We start from the raw sequence: 6,451 nt of genomic DNA, 5'->3' as shown, positions 1-6,451 counted from the left end.
TAAGTTATTATGTAGCCAGCTACAGGATAGTAGTTCTATATATATATATATATATATATATGTTGACTCTAGTTAATGTCGATCATATTTGTGTATAAAAACATATGCAGCAATCACTGGATATTGATGGTCATCGATATGGCCAATAGTCGGTTAAGCATCTTAGACTCGTTAAGAAAAGAGCAAACAGAGTACCAAGACATGATAGATATTATCCAAGGGTAATTTGGTCTCTCTAGCAACTATATATACCCTGATCTCTTAACTGCAACAATTATTAAAGGCCAAATTAATTTTTTATTTTATTGGACGTAGTGTTTAGAAAAGTTTCATTAAGGAACACCGCATGAAACATTGCAAAGTGCCACTGGATGTAATCGCACACAAAGTACTAGCTACATTTATATATATATAATTCAATTAACACCATGCATGCTTTCAATTCACCATATCTTTTTTCTTGTAAAAGTGGATTCTGAGGCAAGAACAGAGGAACAACTACTGTGGATACTATGTTTGCGAGTTCATCATGGCGTACTAAAAAAGAACTCCTGAAGAGAACCTCAAAGTACGTCATATAAATATATTCATATATTCACAATTTCTTTTATTGCTCATATATATAAGTAATCACGTGACCAACACATATATATATATATATTAATACTTTTTCTTTAACTTTTATTGAAGACTCTATGGTTGAAGGAAAAAGTCATATGACGTGACCAACTGAAAGCAATTCAAAAGATCATAGTAGGATTTCTTAATGATCAGGTCCTAAACCCCGCCGACGAGTTCTACAATGACGTGAACGAAACATGAAAGCCAAACCAGATGGAGTGAATTTGTTATGACAAGGATATGATAGAATATACAATGCAAGATTTATTTATAATATATATATACATATTATATGTACATAAAATAACGTACAATATATATATGCATGTAATATATACGTTAGTTTCATACTTTAGTTTGTACAAAATGTTCGAACATTATAAATGTGTAGAATACATATATTATTAGCAACGTAGAATACGTATTCGAAAACCTATTCGAAAACCAAAACGAATCATCAATTGAAAATAGAAACAAAAAAAGAAAACCTTTAGTCCCGGTTGGTAATACCAACCGGGACTAAAGGGCCGGCCCACGTGGCCAGGCCGGGAGGCCTGTTCACCTTTAGTCCCGGGCGTGAAACCGGGACTAAAGGAGGGGTGCGAAACCGGGACTAAAGGATTCGTGCTCCCGGTTCCAAAATCAGAATTGAAGGGGGTTGAGAACCGGGAGTACAGCTAGTTTCTCTACTAGTGTTGGTTACAATATTCGTACCTATTAGTACAAATAGACAACACTGTACAACTAGTCACAAGTGATTGTGCGGTGGTAGGGGATGAAACGTGTGAGGAAGAAGTTGTGGGTTCGAATCCCGTTTCTGCACTTATTCAAAATTATTCAAAATCTTGTGAGCTATGGCCAGATATCAGCCCTTTGGGCTATATTTTTTCTTATTTTTACTAGACTCTAAATGATTTTTAAAATTTCTAAAAATTATTTTTAGGAGAAATCAATTTTTAGTTGCGGTTGTGTTAAGAGAACCGCCTCTGAAAATTGATTTTTAGTTACGGTTGTCTTAAGAGAACCGCCTCTGAAAATCGATTTTCAGAGGCGGTTTTAACCACCTCTAAAAATCGATTTTTAGATGCGGTTTTAAAACCGCATCTGAATATCACTTATTTTTACAATCGGTGTCATTGTAGCGGTTTTTTAGACCGCCTTTGAAAACTGATTTTTACCGCTATATTACAAATATTTTTTCTTATTTTTACTAGACTCTAAATGATTTTTAAAAATTATTTTTCGATTTTTAGTTGCGGTTTTCTTAAGAGAACCGCCTCTAAAAATCGATTTTTAGTTGCGATTGTCTTCAAAGAACTGTCTCTGAAAATCAATTTTCAAGCCTCTAAAATTTAAAACTGTCTTTAAAAATCACTTATTTTTCTACAATCAGTATCATTGTAGCGTTTTTTACACCACCTCTGAAAACCGATTTTTATCGCCTCAAAAAAATCTTTTCTCTACTAGTGTGCCAGGACACTGGTTTGTGCCTGCTCCACCCGTTCATGCCTTATATAACAGAAGAGCTCTGGCAGCGTCTTCCACATCCTAATGATTCTTGTTAGGCAAATTCTATTATGATTTAAAAATATCCATCTGTTGTTAAGGTAATTCATGTGCCCTAATGATAGCAATCGTTGTGTACTTAGGCATTGTTTGGTGCAGCTCCTAGTTCTCCGGCTCCTTGACTGTAGTGCTCCTGTGTAACTACTGTAGCAGAGCTGAGGAGCCGCTCCGTCCCAGCTCTGCCGTCACCTTGTCTGTCCAGGTCATTTTTGGTTGCAGGAGCCGGAGCTCTTTTAATGCTACAGGGTTCTACCGGGTTTAACAGTGTCCAACAGTGTAGCTGGAGGGGGGCCGGAACAAGGAGCCATGCCAAACCTAGACTTAGAGCCTATTTGGCAGGCTCTGACTCCTCTAAAAATGGCTCCGGCTCTGGCTCCTCTGAAAGAGCAGCTCCTCTAGAGGAGCTGAAGCCGTTCTGGAAAACGATTGGCAAAACAGCTCCTTCGCACCAGACGACGTGAACCCACAACAAGGAGCCGCGCGAAGCTTGTTTTTGAGACTTCTCCTACGCAGACAAAAAATAGCTCTGGCTCTTGACCGGCTCCCCATACGAAGCCCTTTACAAAACAGGTGTTTGGCACAGCTCCTACAGGAGCTGAAACTGAAGCCCCTGTAGGAGCCCTGCCAAAGAGGCTCTTATTTACCCATGGGAGAATGTTTCTCTTTATCACATGACCGGAATAATGGTAGTCTTGACAATGAAATGGGCATTGTCTTTAATGCGGCACAGAAAATAAAGTCTTTGAAACCACCAACACTATTTGGATCCAGAGACTAAAGTTTAGTCATTGTCACGTCGGATGTTCGGATGTTAATTAGGAGGAATAAACATGAGCTAATTATAAAACTAATTGCAGAAGCTGTGGCTAATTAGCAAGACAAGTCTATTAAGTGTAATTAATTCATCATTAGCATATATTACTGTAGCACCACGTTGTCAAATTATGAACTAATTATGCTTAATAGATCATCTCATAAATTAGTCTCAAACTGTGTAATTAGTTTTGTAATTAGTCTATATTTAATACTTTAAATTAGTGTCCAAACATCTAACGTGATAGGGACTAAAATTTAGTCCGTGGAAACAAAAACCCCCCAAAAAAAAAAGAAACCACCAAAAGTTTCAAATGAAAGGTTAGTATATTGTCATCTGTATTATTTTGATTTTAGTATCTCCTTGTATTATCGCTTATTTTTCCTACTTTTATTCAGACTATGAGGGTGTTCGGCTGGTATGGTTGTGGAGGAATTTGGATGGTTTGGATGAATTCTGGAGGAATTTATTAGAGAAAAATACTGTCTCGGATAAAAAAAGAAGCGGATCAAGCCGAGTTTAAGGCACACGGGTGCTTTTGCACGTTGCCGAAACCGAGAGATTGCTGACACTATTCAGCGCCATCGATCTCTTATTGCATCTCTTTCTTCTGTGTCACATGTTCAGGTTCTGGCTTAAACTTCTGTATGACTATCTGCCATTTTTTTTATTTTTCATTATGAGTTTTTCCTTTGCAACATCTGCAATCAGTTTCTCCTTTATTCCTCGAAATTTGTGCTGAAACCTGAAAGAGTTTAATTACCTCAAATATGATGGAAATCACTTCATCTCTTTCTATGCTAAGTGTTTCTGAACCTGGATCATGCCTAAGTTGAAAGGCCTTTAACAAAAGCATTGATCTGTTGTTGGAAAATTTCCAGATCCTGAGAGGGAACGATAAGACCCCAGCTAGCTGTGCAGCTACTGTTGTAAACGAAGACTTATCTGTGTACCTACAGTTCAAAGGGGCTGTGTAATGTAGATGCTGAACGTGAAAAGCTAAGGAAAAAAAGAGAGAAAATCCTAGAGTAAGTGCATTTATGTTTCTCAGCAAAGATCTGTGTTGATGGTCACTAACACCTATTTTGACCATCAACATTCCACCCATAACCAAGGTAAAACAACATCGCAAGTATCATTTTATGTTTATAATTCACCTAGTTCGACTTGTACTTAGAAAAATTATTTGTATGCAGGAAATTTCACAAAAATGGACAAATAAGGTGCATAGGAGGCAAGTGGACGTGGCAGGTGACCGTGGGCCCACTTGGTGGGGTCGGCCGATACAACATGGCGTCGCCCAACGCCCCACCTGGCCTGCCATGTCACTGATCCGCGTGAATGCCAAGGTGTCACGTCCAGGATGCATCTCCACACTTGATCCATGTCAGTTTGATCCAAGGATGGAGGTTAAGCCCCCACGGATCCATGGGCCCACTGTCATCCACTTGGAGGGGCCAAACTGACCTACAAACCGACTTTCTGATCGAAGCAACCGACCTACCTGCCATGCAACCGCCTTTGGAAGCCATCAAGCACCGTTGGATGGAAAGGCGGTGGGATGGACGGTCGGCCGACGCCCCCTGCCTCTCCACCGCCTCATCTCTGCCTACAAGTACCCTCTGCCATCTACACACTATAAAAAGGGCAGTGGTGCTCGGTGGAGATCATCACTCAAGCATTCCAAGTATTCCAAGCTCTCCAAGAAGCTCTCAAGTAGTAGCTTAGAAGTGGTAGCTAGCTAGTAGTGATAGAGTTAGAGAGGAGCTCGCCTCGGAGTCCGGAAGAGTCTTCCGGTCTGGTATAGCTCCTTTGTAACCTTTTATTTAGCATTTACTTTATTTACTACTTTACTTTGTCAAGTACTTTTTTCAGTAATATAGCTCTACTTAGTTCAAGTCATGTCTTGCTCTTGTTCATCATTAGTGAGCTTAGGTGCTTGTTCTTTGGTAATAGCATCATAGTTATCTTAGTGTTTAGTTCGTTCATCGTTAGTATTTGTTCTACCGTCTGGTTAGGGTGCTTCGATCTTATATCACTGGAGCTCGGATTGAAGCAGTGAGTTTATAGATTAAGCGTGGTGCTTAGGCTATATCTTGCCTGTAGATACGGCTAGATCTCTGGATAGATTGTGGTAGTTGGCAGATGGTGACAGCCCTGTTCTTCCTCTGTATTCCACCACATTGGGTCTAGTTATTAAAATGTAGGGCTCGTTGTGCTTTGTGCCTGATTGAATTCAGGACAGGTACACCACTCATACTAAGGACGTTCCCACTATCATTAATTTACCTTTGTTGCTTAAGATTACTTGCTCTTCTCGTCCACTCAGCTACACTACACTTCTAGCTACCCCTGCTTGTTGTGATATACCCTTTTATCTTTTCCGTCCATCATCCATACTACCTCCATCAACCCCATGTTGCTAAACACACCTACCTAACCTACCTAACCACAGTACCCAAACACGCCCATCTGCTTTTCTTTAGGAAAATATAAATTCGACACTTGGTTCTCACTAAACGAAGTGCTACACGATAGTTCTGTGCGCTTGCGGAATCCCCTTTCCTATATACACACATACGAACCGTCAGCAATCTGCACATGTTTTAATTTTGTTCTATGATATCAGTAAGATGATCTCTTACCATCCAAGGAGGCTACAAGGTACTCTGACACAGAAAATGGGTATTCCTGGTTATCGAGAGAATGTCCCAAAAAACATTTAGGAAGAGGACATGAGAAATTTCAATGCTTCATTGGAAAAGCTTGGTGTCATCAGTGAATATGAGATGATATTGGATGCCATACATGTGGATCAGTGTCCTAATCCAGTGCTCTGTTCGGAGATCAGTGCTCTGTGCAAAATTGAGTCCTGGCCAGACATGAGTCAGCCAGGACATGCTGCACCCTTTATTCTAGACAAGGGAGCTCAAATCAAAGAAAGATTCCTGGCCTTCTTACCAGGGTAAAATCCTTTGGCAGAACTGTGTTTGTAATGCTACTGCTAGTTTGTATGGTACTAATAGCTTAACTCCTAATGTTTATGATGTGCCTTGCAATTGCAATGTACGAGTATATTCTAAAAATTCTACCACTGATACATAATGCCTAGTAGTATCCTTGTGTTACTTCATTAGTCTGTTGGAGAATTCTCAGGGTTGATTATAAAGCACTCCTTTTAGTATCTGCCGTGACCCGTACGTAATTGCGATTTTTTTACAGTAGGTCCCTGAAATTCGTCGCATCTTAACCCCTTTGTTGATTTGACCAGGTTTAAAGTGAACGGGCATGTGTTTTATAGAACAGTTTGCAGTGCTTTGCAGTCCATGCAAACTAAAGAACTGAGCATAAACTATAAACACCTACAATTATTTGATTTGAGCCTTGCAAACACAGTTTCCATGTTCTTTGAAAGGTATTTGTGATTTGGCACCTAAAAGGTTCGCTCCA

The sequence above is a fragment of the Miscanthus floridulus genome, chromosome 3, assembly GCF_019320115.1.
Source record: "Miscanthus floridulus cultivar M001 chromosome 3, ASM1932011v1, whole genome shotgun sequence".
Taxonomy (NCBI): Eukaryota; Viridiplantae; Streptophyta; class Magnoliopsida; order Poales; family Poaceae; genus Miscanthus; species Miscanthus floridulus.
This window is presented reverse-complemented; position numbering follows the sequence as displayed.